At 40.9% G+C, this 16242-nt stretch overlaps 1 non-coding gene across 1 annotated transcript; it reads right to left on the bottom strand.

The window, feature by feature from the left end:
• Nucleotides 1-9148: 9148 nt before the first annotated feature.
• On the bottom strand, nt 9149-9275 carry LOC127577045 (U6atac minor spliceosomal RNA). Its single transcript, XR_007957314.1, has one exon. It is a non-coding gene; the product is annotated as a U6atac minor spliceosomal RNA (small nuclear RNA).
• Between the last annotated feature and the right edge of the window lie 6967 nt (nt 9276-16242).

Genomic DNA, 16242 nt, shown 5'->3' with positions numbered 1-16242 from the left:
TACAAATATAATGTTATGATTCATATTTATGCTGTCTGTATCATTTGCACAGCTGATTGATGCATAAATTCAGCACATTCTTCCACAGTCTCATTTCAGTGTCCATCTGAAGTACCAACAGCCATTACAACTGCAACAGTGTTGCTCCCTCTATTGGATAAATTTATTAAGGTGCAGGTCAAAATCCGAGGAATTTCCTCAAGACTTCTCCCATTCCCTGCCATGAATTCAGCAGAAACCTCTTTTACACACACAAATAGTATTTTCCCCAACCCATTGGGGAGGTTACATGCCAAGAGTGAGTCAGTAGTGAGGAGTTATGGTTTTAATCCTTGAATCTCTTCTTACTACTTTGACTATCCCTTGGGGTAAAGGATGACTTTCTTCAAGGGTTTCACTTGGGTTGAAGAAAATGTTAAGGAGGTTTTGGGAACATCTTTAAGGCATTTTTGCTGTTCTCCTGGAAATCTCTAACCATGACAGAGCTTGGGGTAGGGTGTTACACAGGGAGTCTGGTGTCAGAGCATGTGGATTGTGTGGTTTGCCCATTGAAGCTGGTTGCTCCTTGGTTACTGAAAGGGAAACTGTCATTTCAACACTAGCCATATATTATAATGCATTATTGTTCAATTAGTGATAGATGGAAGTGTAAGAAGTTGGCAAGGGAAATGTCATCTTTGAGTTAAAAGTTCTTTCTCATAACTAGGAACTGAATTGATATATATATTTATTTTGGGATTACCTTACTTATAAATATGCATATATATTCTACAGGACAGAATTAATGAGAGTCATTACGTAATATTTATTATAAATGCACCATGTCACCACCAATGTACAGCTAATGCCATAAAAGAGGTCAACATCATGTTCCAAAATCCCTTGCATTATCTTTAGTTAATTTCCCCATGATTAAGAGGTGTAAACGTATATTCTTTGTGACATATGGTAAATAGGAATTGTTGAACAAGGTGTTAGGGTGCCACCTTTCAGACGTGTTGTTAAACCTCAGTCTCACTTGCTGTCCCAGGTGGATGTAAAAGATCTGGTTTCATTATTTAGAAGAAGATCTGCAGAGTTATCCCTCCTGCAAAATCAAAATACAGCAGATGCTGGAAGCCTGAAATAAAAATAGAAAATGTTGGAAATATTCAGCAAATCAGGCGATGTCAGTAGAGTGAAAATCAGAGTTAATGTTTCAGATTAATAAAGCTTCTGTTCTTGGTTTCCCTAAGGTTTAGGACTAAATGCAGCATACTAAATTAGAAGAACAAGAAGATCATTGGTTCACTTGGGAATGGTATTTGGGCACTGGAAGTTGGTATTGGTATTGGTTTATTATTGTCACTTGTACCAAGGTACAGTGAAAAACTTGTCGTGCATACTGATCATACAGGTCAATTCATTACACAGTGCAGTTACATTGAGTTAGTACAGAGTGCATTGAGGTAGTACAGGTAAAAAACCAATAACAGTACAGAGTAAAGTGTCACAGCTACAGAGAAAGTGCAGTGCAGGTAGACAATAAGGTGCAAGGTCACAAGGTAGATTGTGAGGTCAGAGTCCATCTCATCATATAAGGGAACATTCAATAGTCTTATCACAGTGGGATAGAAGCTGTCCTTGAGCCTGCTGGTATGTGCCCTCAGGCTCCTGTATCTCCTGCCTGATGGAAGAGGAGAGAAGAAAGAATGACCCAGGTGGGTGGGGTCTTTGATTAAGCTGGCTATGGTGGAATGGATGAGCTAAAAGGGCAGGTGTGGCATCTCCCACAGTTGCATGGGAAGTGGAGAATAAGCAAGGGGGCAGAACTGTGGGAATGCAGAGATATTGAAGGGGCTGGATGGTTATAGAATTAGAAAGTGGAGAAGCTATGGAGGGATCTGAACACATGGATGAGAATTTTAAAATTCTCTTAGCGGCATGAGAGCTACAGGAGACCAATGGTCCAAAGGTGATGGGTTAATGTGTTGATCAGACAAAAATTTAATAAAATGGATGGTAGCCCTGAGAGGAATCAAAACTGAACCGGCTATAATCAGAAAGAGAAATATTGCAGATGACTAGGCCAAAATTAGACGATGTTTGTAAATCATTTTAACTGCAAAATGAAATTAAAAACCAGTTGACTTCTGGAGCAGTTTCAATGAAGCAACTGTTTGAGAAATTACTTCTGTGACTCCATAATCTTTAACAAATCAACCTGAAATAGAATTGTCAGGCAGTATTTGAGTAAAAATATCAGGGAATAAGACTTACCTATTTAATAGTTTCTTCATTTTCAAAGCCATGCTACACTCAGTAAACAAAACTATATAATAGAATTGCACAGTCTTACCAACAGGGGACCAGAACAAGAAATAAACTAGACAGCTCCAAAATCCACAAAATCAAGTCTCAAAACTTCCAGTTTTATTCAGCTTAGGTATACTTCAAATTTGGCGCTGGGACACTTGTTGTTTGATGTACCTCAGGGATCAGTGCTGGGACACTCGTTGTTTGGTGTACCACAGGGATCAGTGCTGGGACACTCGTTGTTTAGTGTACCACAGGGATCAGTGCTGGGACACTTGTTGTTTGGTGTTTGGCAGGGATCGGTGCTGGAACACTTGTTGTTTGGTGTTCGGCAGGGATCCATGCTGGGACACTTGTTGTCTGGTGTACCGCAGGGATCAGTGCTGGGGCACTTGTTGTTTGTGATATATATTAACAACTTGGAAGTGAATGTAGGAGGTTTGATTAGTAAGTTGGTGATGTTGTGGATAATGAGGAATGTTGTGTACGGCTACAGCAGGATATTGATCCAAGGGAAAGTTGGGTAGAGCGTTGGCTGATGGAATTCTGTCAATGTAATGATTTTTGGAAAGTCAAACAGTAGCAGAATATATTCTGTAAATGGTAGGGTACCAAAGAATGTTGATGAACAGAGGGAGATTCAGGTTCAAGTCCACAGTTCCCTGAAAGTGGCAACACAGATCGATATGGTGTTGAAGAAGGCATAGAGCTTGCTTGCCTTCAAAGGTCGGGGTGTAGAATATAAGAGGTGGGATGTTACGTTGCAACTTTACAAAACACTTGGAGTATTTTGTGCAGTTTTGATCACCACACTATTAGAAAGGATGTGATTGTGTTGGAAAGGATGCAGAGGAGATTCACCAGGATGTTGCCTGGACAAGGTAGGCTGGGCGTGTTTCCCCTGGACTGAAGGTGGCTGAGGGGTGACCTGACAGAGATACATAAAATTATAAAACACATATGTTGCAGGGTAGATAGTCATAATTTTTTTTCTCATGGCAGAAGTATCGAAAAACAGGAGGGAATAGGTTTAAGATAAGAGGAAGGAATTTTAAAGGGGATTTGAATGGCATGTTTTTTCACAGAGAGTGGTTGTCATCTGGAACGAGTTGCCAGAGGAGGTGGTGGAATCAGATACAATCACTAAGTTTAAGAGGCATTTAGACAGGCGCCTGCATAGGCAAAACATAGAAGGATATGAACTTAATGCAGGCAAATGGGATTAGTGCAGATCTGCATGGATGTGGTTTCAACCAACCAACTCACCAGAGATGGAATAGACAGCTGGCCTGTTTCTGTGCAGTACAGCTCTATAACTCTGTGACTTTCCAAACATCACCGAGCTACCATTAACTAAGCCTAGATGTTGCACGTGCCACTGATCCTCTCAGGATAATCTGTTCCGCTTCTACTCAATCTTCAGATCTCTTTCTAAATTAACATTAAAGTTAATTAAAGTTAACCTGAAAATCACAGTACATAGTTAATATGACAAGTAAGACTGCCACAAATTACTTAACTGATGAGATTTATAATTATGTAATTAAACTTTAACATTGGGAAAAATCAGGTATGATGCAAGGGTGAAATGTTAGTACACATATTTATGTTTGAGAATGACTGGACTGGACTCAAGAAGGTCATGGATGGGATAAAGGGAGTTGGGGGAATCATTAGTATGGTGGGCAGGGTAGGGAATGTCTGCTCCATGGGAAGATTTCCTGATAAACATTATTTAAGAGAAAGGCCTTCCACTGGTTGCTGTAAAAAGTAAGGCTCAACACCCGTGGTCATTAAGAATGGACATTTCCCTCAATAAAACTCAAAAAAGGCTAAATTGTTTTAGTCAATTTGAGTTTAATGGTGTCCTGAATGCACACTCAATTTGGAACAGGCCTTCCTATTGTAATATTTGGCAATATGGCTTTTATGGCCTGTTTGCTTATGGCCATATGTATCAATTTCTATCCCAATCAGTGTTAAAGTAGAGAGGAAGGAAAACAACTCTCTCGTAAGTAATGATAAGCTTCAGTTCATCTCACATGATGTAAGCATTGATAAGGAGCTAGTTGGGTAAACAGGTGTAGAGTAATATTTATGATATTTGTTGGACATCCTGGTGAGTTGTGTGATTGAGTTTTGTAGAGTTAAAGTTTAATTACCAAAGTTCCTTGTTGTTCCTTGAACAACAGCTCTTCTGTTGTAAATAGAAGAGTTTTCAAGAAGAGAGCTTAACTTATCTTCTGCTTTAAGTGCCTCAGTATTATAGGCAAAAAAAAAATGCTTGGGCAAGGAATTAAGTGATTGGAATGATATCAAGCATTTGGGCTTAAAGTATAAGTTAATGGCTTGTGTAAATTCAAAGCTTTAAAGTCAGTAATTCATGTCTCTGCCAAGGATTTAATAAAAGATATGAAATACACTCAATCAGTGACCTCCACTATGATGCAGGCAAAATAAGGTGCATTAAGGAGCCATCCAACAATTTGATAAATGGCTTGAAAGGTACAACCAGAAACTGAAAAGCCACTCTCTGTGGACTATATGGATCAATCAACTCGGTTCTAAGTCCTCCGCCATGAAGTATTTCATGTTTTCATGGAGCCCATTATCTGAACTGAAGAGGGAAGGAGATTGTCTACTAGTTGAATGTTAACAATATTGTTTAGGATGGGAAGAGTTGCTTGTAATTGTCAGGAATGCCATTATTTAATGCTTATTTGGAATGAAAGCCATACAACGTTGATCAAACAACTGATGGAAAATGGAATTGATGTGGAAATTGTAGGACTCAGGACAGATAACAGGATATCTTGGAAGGAATGATGGGCCAGTACATAGCAATGATGGGCATAATACCAGCATCAGGCTTCACTTTCCCAGATCTGTTCATACCAACCTGCTGCTGGTGCACCCATGCCAAGTGACTGAAGGAAACGTTGTCAACAGGTAAATCACATTCCTGATATTCAGCAACATTCAAAGATATCCAAGAACTATTAAAAAAAACAAAAATAAATATTAAATGAGGTAAATCATTTAAAAGTACTTAAAATAACTTCTAAACAATTTATATTTAAGCAAACCCAACTGCTTAAAAAGGAAAATAAATTATCTTATAATTATCCATCTCTGTCACAACCATTCTTCTCTATTTGTGTGAATTGGTTTGCTACTTCTGTGCCAAGTCTAACCGCTGGTACAGGTTCAGTGAGCAGGATTCTCGTTGGGGAATTAGGACAGGTTTGCACTCTGTGAGGGGTCCAGATTCCAAAATCAGGAAATTGTCTTTAAAGTTACCTCATAGACTGTGCATTCGTACGGGACTCATGAGCTTGGTGCTCCTCGTGCTGAGAAATGGCAAAGAGTTCCTGGAGCTACCAGCATTTCCCAGCAACTTCTGCAGGAGAAGATATTTTATAAAAGTGTAATCAAGAGGAGATATTTTATAAAACTGCGAATGCTTGCTGTGTCTTGCTCAAAATTGTAAAAGAAATCAGCCACCAATATCCTCAAGCTATTGCCTCTTGATTATTCTCATTGTCCTCCTTATTTCTTTTCTGTTTTGGTTGTAGTATTCAATCAAAAACATTTGCTCCATCCTTCACACTGTTATGTAGGCTCCTGGCAGCAGTCAATACTCTGTTTAGAGACATGTTGGGGCAGATCTCACCTCCAACACCAACCTCACCACCACCTGAGGCAGCCTTAGTTTTGCACTGCACTGGGCCATACTGATGTGTTGGGAGCCAAGCTCCCAGCAAAGGACTATGCCTGAGACCACACTGGAAGAAACTGTGTAGCCCAACAACTAGTGAATGGCAATCCACCCTATTTTAAATTAGCATTACTAAATCTAGCTTGATGGGAATCTCTTCTAAGTTGAGCCTTACTGAGTGATTTTTTTTAACTTTAGTGTGCTAATAAAAGCTGGGCTACATTGTAACCACAATATACACAGGAGCCACCCTGCCATTTTTGCTGAAGAAGTTGTTTAAAAGATAAAGGGGAGCGGCTAGGGAACTGGGGAGTGAAATCTGTGAAGTCATTAGTAGTTATCAGCTTGAGGGAACGAAATCTCTCGCAGTTGACAGGTACCTTCCACATTTCTACACAGTGAAATTAGTATCTTCCTGAACCTGCCGAGGATCTCGATGTGGTAAGAGTGGTCATCCTTTTCTGCTGCTGGAATACATCAGTCAGGAATTGATGTTACACACCTTTGGACTGCAAACTGACCTGTTGTAGAGGGTGTTGGACTACAGATGACACCAGCAGCATGCAACTTAACGACAAGTTTGTGGTTAACTAGCACTGCAGCTGTGGTGGAGTCAAAAGCGAGAAGAAAGTTTGCACAGGGTGCACTTACTGACTGCTGCAGTTTCTTCTTGAACACCATTTCTACAGCACAGCAAGGCAGCTCTGACGTCCGCTAGGAGGATTAATGTCAAATGTGGATTGCTTACACCTTCCGTGGAATCTAATTCCCTCTGCAGCCCTTCTTCCAGTACTAGATTCTGGTTGGGTTGGTGCATTATCCTTTGACCAGAAATCAAGTGGCGGAGAGTTTTAACTCTCCACAACTATCAACTGAAACACATCAAAGGAAAGAAAACTAAAAGGCAAGTAACAGCAAAAAGCATAGCTGGATATATTAAGTGAAGAAAGCGAATGATCCATCAGGATCAGTCAAAAGCCAAGATGCCTCAATAAAACCAGTCAGCCAGCAGAGTGCTACTATACTGCCAATTGTTAGCGTGAGAGATTTTTTGCATGGATCCTGTGATTCATAGAGCAGTGGGAGATCTCATGAAGTTTCTGCAAACCTTATTAATGAGCAATTAACAACCACAATTAGTTTCACACACATGACTTAAATTGCTACTGGGTTCAGTAAACTCTCTTTAAAGTGTGATTTTCTCTAATTAATACTCAAAATGAAAGCCATCAGTGGATGTCCAAAATTCCATTGTAGGATTGTACCTTTTACACAGTTGTTTAGTCTGTGAATGCAGGATTTTGTTGGTTGGTAAAGTTTCTCCCTGTTATTAGAATACATCTCCCATAGAAACACAAGATCCATGTCTTCCCAGATGGATCTACAAATTCCTAGCCATAAGAAAGCTGTGCTGATCTGGTGCTGTGCTGTCCTGCTTATCACAGAGCCACTGGCATCAGGTTCCCAATCCCAATCCTCATGCAAATTCACGTGTGAACTTTTGGTGTTTGGTGTATTGTTTTGTCTTTTACCTTGAAACACTTGCTAATATTTAAATATTGCACATGTGAAACTAACACCAGGGCTCTGATAGTGCACTTGACCAGCAAGAATACCACTGCTGGAAGTACTTCCCAATCGTAATTCTGTAATGGTTGTAGGGATGGTTCAACTGGACAGAGGGTGGGCACCCAGATTTACTGATGCAGACCCGGGTGGCCTTGTTGCTAAGGCTAAGCGGTACAGGAAAGTCCTGTTCCCATGGTCTCAATAGGGCAGTGAAATGAAATGAGACTGGTGAAAAATCACAAGAGATATAGCACAAGGGAGCTGTCTCACAGTTGCAGTGACCTGGGTTCAATCCTGACCTCCAGTGCTATTTGTGTGGAGATTGCACCTTCTCCCTTTGACTGTGTGGGTTTCCTCCAGGTGCCTTCCTGAGGGGAAGTGTGTAGCATGGATTGAAGATTGAACAGGTTTTCACTCTGGAAGAGTGTAACTTGTAGAATCCACCAAGGAATCAGTTCTTGACCTTCAATTATTTACAATTTATGGAATTCCTGGGTTGACAGGGTTGTCCTATCACCTTTGGCCAAAGACATTTAGAAGAATGAGAGGTGATCTTGCTGAACCATAGAAGATCTCCAGGTTATCCCATTAGTGGAAACTTCTCCAGCTTTGACAAGGTTGATGTCGACATGTTTCTACTATTGGGACAATCTTGAAAGAGGGGACAGAGTTACAAAATTACGGGCTGGCCATTTAAAATCAAGGTGTGTAGAAACATCTTCTCACAGACGGTGGTGAATCTCTGGAATTCTCTACCCTAGAGGATTGTGGAGGCTGGATCATTGTAGGTGTTTAAGCGGAAGTAGATGCATTTTTGAAAGATCAGGGAATTGAGGGCTATGGGAGAACTGGTACAGAAGAGGAGATGAAGCTGGGGCAGATAAGCCATGATCATATTGAATGGTGGAGCAGGTTTAAGGGTCCAAGTGGCCTACTCCTGCTCCTATTGTCTTATGTTCTTATCCTAGTTTCTTCACTCATCCCAGGGATATTTGCGTTGGTCGGTTAATTGGCCACTGTAAGTTGCCCATAGTGTGTAGGTGAGACATAGAATCTCTCTCTCTCTCTCTCTCTCTCTCACACACACACACACACTTACATACACACTCACTCATTGAAGAGATATTGAATATTGAAGTTGGTTGATAGAAAGATCTTTATTCATCACTAGTAGCTTTTTATTATTTCAAAAATAAACTTTATCCATAATACAATATATATACAAAGAGAAAAACACATTGCAAAACTCTTTACATTCTTAGTGTCATTTGGTCAAAATATCCAGTAGTATTAACATTTGTTTCAACCATAGCACCATTGCCACTCATGTGGCCCCCTGGGGTGATGCACCCTTTCGTTGTTTGAGGGGCTTCCAAACCAGACTCAGCCCCTCCATGTACGGTAGCAGAAGGACCCTAGTCTGTGGGCCTTCCCACAGAACCTTTGCACTGGCTGCACCGAGCTTCAGTGCATCCCTCAGCACGTACTCCTGCAGCCTGGACCATAGCAGCTGGCAGCATTCCCATACGGACATCTCGGTGTGCTGGAAGATCAACAAGTCTCAGGCAAAAAACATGGTTAGATGCCACTAAGTAGATGGCAATGCCTTAACCATTTGTGTCTTGTAAGGCCACTAGAGCCCCTTCCATCTTTATCAAGGGGAGTGCTAACCTTCTCTCCTTTCATACAACACATCACAACTTCATCTCAACAAGCAGACATTCTCTTGGAGACCATCTCAGCAGAGTCTCTCTGAGCTCAAGGTATATCGTTTTTATACTCTTAAGAACAAAGGTAAAAGGTGATTCAATACAATTTCAATAGCTACAATGTTTACTTTGATATTTTGAGTCTGACAAATGGTTCCATTGAATTACATATTTCTGATGGGATCACATTGTAAATGACACCTCTGAATGTTCAATTACCTTTGCTGGGACAAAATAATTCACATGGATGGTCTAAAAGCTTCTGAGGACAGATATCCCTGACACCCAAAATTATGGTTGTGAGGGTTGTGAGTACATAGATATCACAATTATTGATAGAGCAAATATCCTTGTGACCATGTTTGGTGTGCCAAGTGACAAAATCAATCTGGTCTGGAAGTTTCCTTGAACCTGGTCACAATAGTGCAAAATAACTCAGCCAGTGTTGCCTGGTTTGATGCAGGACAATTCACATACCACCATTGTCTTACATTTGGCTGATGCATACAAGAACATCTCATGGTCACATCACATTGCAAGCCATTATCTCCTGAGCAGCCAGCCCCCTGCCGTGGGTCAGTAGCCTGAACTCTAGGCAGCACTGTTTATTTACAAAGCTGCCCTTCTATTTTCAAACTGATTACTGCTTGCAATGAAGAACCGAAGACTGGTTCTCATTTGAATTAATGCCTGCCATATTTACATAATTATATAACTCCTGAAGCCCTATCAACACACACTCACACACTCTCTTGCACACATACTGGCCCTTGCACTCTTTCCCACATATTCCCTCTCACACTCCCTCACACTTGCATACATACATACTCACTCTCTCACACACTCACACTCACTTCACACAAACACTCTCACATTCACATGCCCATTCACACTCTCTCACTCACACACACTCACACATATACTCTCACACGCACTCTCTCCTTCTCGCACACATTCACACTAACCTCAATGTAAGTATAAAACTGCCTTGCTTTTACCCTTACCATGGCCTTCAAGTCTTTACTTTTTAGAGTGTTGAAAATTTTATGTCTTATCTTGCTCTTTAACATTTTTTCTGATGAACATAATTCTTCAACTCTCAGCAGAATCTTTGCAAATTTTATAATCCCCTCTAGATTGCAGTCACAATGATGTTAAAATGTTTGCTTAACTCCAACTTAACCTAATTTAAAATACTCAGGATGCATCAATTTTCAATCTTTGAAGGCCAATCTCATAATGAACACTACAGAACTCCACCAGAGTAGTTCATGCAGATAATGAACGTTTCAACATGCCATAGGTATGCTTCATCAGTGTTTGTGAAGCTTTTAATGAAAGCTAATCACTAGAGGTTAGCAACGCTGTGACCACTTTGACCACATTGCACTAAAATGGACTTTGTTTTTTTGTTCAAATTGTGTTTTCTGGTAAAAATTGTGCATAATTTATGTTTCATTTGTTCTTCTTGTTAATGCTTCTTATATGGTGCTATGTGCCTGTGATGCTGCTGCAAGTAAGTTTTTCATTGCACCCATACATACATGACAACAAACTCAGCTTTGACTTTGAAGCATGCTGCCCACATGTGTGCCTATTACACAATGAAGCCACAGACTGTCATCAATGGATAGATCTTGTTGCTTGATTTTTTGGTTTCCTATGTTGGCTGAAATGCAAATAGCCTGGTGGACCACTCCAGAGTGAATGCATCATGAGCATTGCCAGGATACTGGGCACCACAGCATTTGCTGTTTGGACAGTGAGGAAGTGGAATCCATCTGGATTGGTTGGAAGGCAGAGGTGACATGTAGCCCAGAAAGTAACGTGCCTGCAACCAATAGTATCCTGCAATGGGAGGAACATAGTAGTCCAAGAAGAGCTATGTATGCTCACCGCCTGCTGGTCTCTGACAAGGTTGATTGATATGTAGTCAGTTCTCTTTGACTAGAGGGTGCCAGTGACAACATGGTAGCAAACTGTAAGATATTGTAGATACCTTCACCTCCATCCTGAAGGAACTATTGAAGATCATGGCCATGATGATCTTCACAGCCTCTGGCAACAGAGTTCTTGCCCTTACAGTGGGAACAGATGGCAAATTTAGATTACAGTGGGGATATCCTTACTTAAGCACAGATATTCAGGGAGGAAATTGTTCCATCAATGCCATGGGTGGATATGTCCTCCTATTGAAACCGTGGTCTTCATCTTTCCTTTTCTAGCAGTTTGGCCTGCTCACTGTGCCTCTGATTATTTTCCCAGCCACGATATTCACTAAAGGGGATGTCTATTAATCCACAGGTATCTGGGAGCAACTCACATGCAGAAGTCTTAAAGTCAGCCAAGAGCCCTTCAGCTCTGACCTCTACTCCCTGTTGAGTTTTCTAAGTTGAAACAACAATGAAAAACAACAGACACTTGCAGAATTACATCAAGAACAAAAAATCAACAAATCTTTAAATAGTCATTCTTTAAAAGGCAGCGGTGGGCTGCCTTTTTAATTGCTTAGCATATGTAAGCAGGGTATGGTTAAGAGAAGTAATTAGTTGGAGAGTTGAGTTCCAAAATGGCAGTGCTAACACAAAATCATGCTGTTTGATGTTGCATTTTTCCTGCATTGGACAGGCCTGGCAAACATTGGCTATGTGTGTGCTAATGCCTTCACCAAAATGACATCCAACTCAGTTCATGGCAAGAGTTTGTCATAAACTGTTTGGGCCCTAAATGGCTCCTATAGCAACTAATTAACAGGCGCTATTGACTTCAGTATTGTGCCTCATCTTCTTGTCAGTGTAAAATATTATTCAGCTCCATGAGCTATCTCTGGGCAAATCTGTTATCTTGGAGATAAGATGGATACTTCTTTTCCTTTGGTTCAGGGAATGTTCTTCATTTAACACAAAATAAATTTATGGTAGATAATTGGGAACATTTTCCTCCTTCTCCACTCCAACTTTTCTACATCATCAGCTCCTGCACAGGCCACTGCTTCTGCTGTTGCTGATGACAAATCCTGTGTTGTGTTCCTGTAAGCCACCATGGGAAATGATCCATGCTTTTCTTCTCCTGATATAAAGAGTACAGGGTTACACATCAGCCCCATAATCTCAGAAGAGAGTTACATTCACTGAATTCCAGGCTCCAATTTGTAATTGAAGGTAGATGTTCACCTCAAGTTGGGGATTAATTCCTCTTGACTTCATTCAACAACTTTGTTGTCTACTTTCTCTCACATTTGTTTGCCAAAGGTAGTTCCGACTGATTCCAGCAGAGCATTGTCACTGACTCCAAAACAAGCTGATCTTTGTCAACTGCTACTTTCCTCCAGGTATTACGGTCCTCTGCCAGAGGATGTGTACAGGCTTAAAATGGGTGGGGTTTGAGCAGCCTGTTATGATCCTGCATGCAGCATTTGGAATGTTGTCAATGTGTTTACTGTAAATCAAGCAACACAGGTGCAAAACAAACGGCTAAGTCAGTTGTATATAAGGTAGCTGAATGTGTTTCCCACTTGAATCTCGACAGCTATTATGGAACAGTATAAAAAACCAAACTGCTGGAGGAAATCAGTGGGTCAAGCAGCATCTGTGGAGGCAAAGGGATGGTCGACATTTCAAGTTGAGACCCTGCATCAGGACTGAAACTATCTGTTTTTTGCTCCAGATTCCAGCACCTGTAGTCTCTTGTGTCTCTATTGTAGAACAGTGCTGTTGTATTTACCTTGGTTTTGTTATTCTGTACGTGCTTCTTGTGACTGAATGTTTGGTCCAGTGTTAGCATTAGTATATTGGATATGTCTGACGTTTAAACTTCTGGCATTCACAGATGACATTAAGTTGTGGTTCTACTTTCTGATTTCACAAGGATTGGATTTGAGATTTTTTTACACATGATAATCTGACATCTTATTCAATGCCTAAATATTCAATAACTTATCTTATTCAATAACTAATATTTATACTATTTTAGTATCATCCACAAACTTACTAACCATACCTTGTACACTTACATCCACATCATTTATATAAATTACAAGGAACCAGGAGCCAGTGCAAACTCAATGAGCCAAATAGCCTCCTTCTGTGCGGTAAAAATTCCATGAGTTTATGATTCTAGAAGCTTTGATTCTCCAAGAACCTACAATCTATTTCAGATCTAAGTCATCCATCTTGAGTTACAGATTATGGATAAACTCAAAAATGCCATGCAGGTAATCAACTACTGTTGAAAACCACCTGCAAGAAGTCAGCCTGGTTCTAAAACTCACTTGGTCTCATGTAAGTTATAACCTACCAAGGATGAAATTTGTTGCAGGATAAGATACTCATGGACATTTTATGTGCTGCTGTGTGCACTGGTGATGAAGGTTCTTTCCCTGCTTTGGGTAAAGACTGTTGCCTTCCTCCATACAAAGGATACTTCTTTACTCATCATGCATTGCGTTGAATAAACTGAGGAGTCATTGTCTTTCAAGGAATCCTACCATCCTGCGCCACCTCAGCAAAAAAAATGCCTGCTCCTCTGGCCTTCCCATATTTCCTCCACAGTAAATGGGAAGGTAGACCTTTTGGTGGTTAATGATCGGATAATTTACTTCAACAACAGTCTCCTCCCCGTTCCTTCAAAGTGAGCATCTCCAATTGTTAAGGAGTTGTGCAACTTGGCTGGAAGCTTTATTTGATAGAGCCAGAGGTGTGATGTTGTTTTCTTACAGTCACCTGGGTTTTCCTGCTGTTACCTGTTATGCCGTGTCAACTTTCAATTTGTCCTTTAGGACTCCTTCCAGCTTGATGGTGAATTCTGAGAAATGGCCAAGGGCCAACTTGGTCTTCTTTCTCATGGAAAGCATATAGATCAGACATTAAACTTGACATGTCTAAAGTATTTCAAGCATGGGAGCCCCTTTGCTGATATTCTTGAGGCTAAATGTGATGGCTTTGATGTTGCTCCCATTTGTGCTTGCATGTACCAGCTCAGTTTTCAGCTTCAGATCAGCAAAAAATTGTACTGCTCAACTGCTTATACCTTATTTCAGCAATGAGTGCTTTCTCTTTGAGGATTGGGTAGAAATTTTGATGTCTTTTGTGTGTCTCTTGCTTGCACAAAATAACATCGAGTCGTAGAGTACTACAGCACAGAAACAGGCCCTTTGGCCCATCTAGTCCATGCTGACCTGATGTTCTGCCCAGTCCCATCTACCTGCACCCAGATCATATCCCTCTAATCCCCTCCCATCCATGTACCTATCCAAACTTCTCTTTAATGTTACAATTGAACCTGCATCTACAACTTCCGCTGGCAGCTCATTCCACACTCACACCACCCTCTGAGTAAAGAAATTTCCCCTCAGATTCCCCTTATATATTTCGCCTTTCACCCTAAGCCTATGACCTCTAGTTCTAGTCTAACTCAACCTGAGAGGAAAAAGCCTGCATGCATTCACCCTATTGAAACCCTTCATCATTTTGTATACCTCTATAAGGTCTCCCCTTATTCTCCTGCACTTCAAGGAATAAAGTCCTAACCTATTCAACCTTTCCCTATAAGTCAGGCCCTCAAGTCCTGGCAACATGCTTGTAAATTTTCTCCACACTCTTTCAAGGTTATTGATTTCTTTCCTGTAGGTAGGTGACCAGAACTGCATGCAATACTCTAAATTGGGCCTCACCAATGTATTGTACAAATTCAACATAACATCCCAGCTCCTGTATTCAATGTCCTGATTTATCAAGGCCAATATGCCAAAATCTCCCTTTACGATCCTATCTACCTGTGATGCCACATTCAAGGAACTATGGACCTGTATTCCCAGGTCCCTCTGTTCTACCGCACACCTCAGAGCCTTATCATTCACTGTGTAAGTCCTACCCTGGTTTGTCCTCCCAAAGTGCAACACCTCACATTTGTCTGCATTAAATTCCATCTGCCATTTTTAAGCCCATTTTCCTAGCTGGTCAATATCACTCTGCAAGCTTTGATAGCCTTCCTCGCTGTCCACTATGCCCCCAATCTTGGTGTCATCTGCAAATTTGCTGATCCAGTTTACCACATTATCATCTAAATCATTAATATAGATGATAAACAACAATGGACCCAACACCGATCCCTGCTGCACAAAACTAGTCACATGCCTCCGGTCAGAGAGACAACCATTTACTACCACTCCCTGGCTTCTCCCACTTAGCCAATGTTGAATCCAGTTGGCTACTTCATCCTGAATGCCAAGCGACTTAACCTTCTGGACCAGCCTCCCATGTGGGACTTCGTCAAAGGCCTTGCTAAAGTCCATGCAGACAATGTCCGACACCTTTCCCTCAATCAACCTTCTCGATAATCTCCCCAAAAAACTCTATAAGATTAGTTAGACATTACCTACCACACACAAAGCCATGTTGACTATCCCTAATCAGGCCCTGTCCATCCAAAACTTTTACATCCTGTCTCTTAGAATGCCTTCTAATAATTTACCAATGACTGACATCAGGCTCACCGGCCTATAATTTCCTTGCTTATTCTTAGAGCCTTTCTTAAACAATGGAACGACCTTAGCTATCCTCCAGTCCTCTGACACCTCATTCATGGTGATCTACTTTACTGCCATGATGCTGGCTTTCATATGAGTATGCTGCAACATTAATTGAAAGGATTAACAGCATCAAGAGTCCATGTTTATGATGCTGTTCACATGTTTCTTGGGTAGATTTTTGGATGGTGTTTGGAGTGTGTTTGGTAGACTTAGCCTTCAGGGATGTGACTCTAGAGTGTACCACAGGAAGGTACCTATCATGTCTTCCTGTTGATATTCAAGTCTGATGAAGGTCCTCTTGGTTTCAATGCAGTCTTCCTTGTAGACTAGCTTCTTCAAATAGCCTGGAGCCAAAACAACATCAATGACAGCATCAATGCAAGATGACACGATCTTCTATTGACATTCACTGATCAGTGATG

This window comes from Pristis pectinata, chromosome 12, assembly GCF_009764475.1.
Source record: "Pristis pectinata isolate sPriPec2 chromosome 12, sPriPec2.1.pri, whole genome shotgun sequence".
NCBI lineage: Eukaryota > Metazoa > Chordata > Chondrichthyes > Rhinopristiformes > Pristidae > Pristis > Pristis pectinata.
The sequence above is the reverse complement of the archived record's forward strand: the minus strand, read 5'-3'. Positions and strand labels throughout refer to the sequence as shown.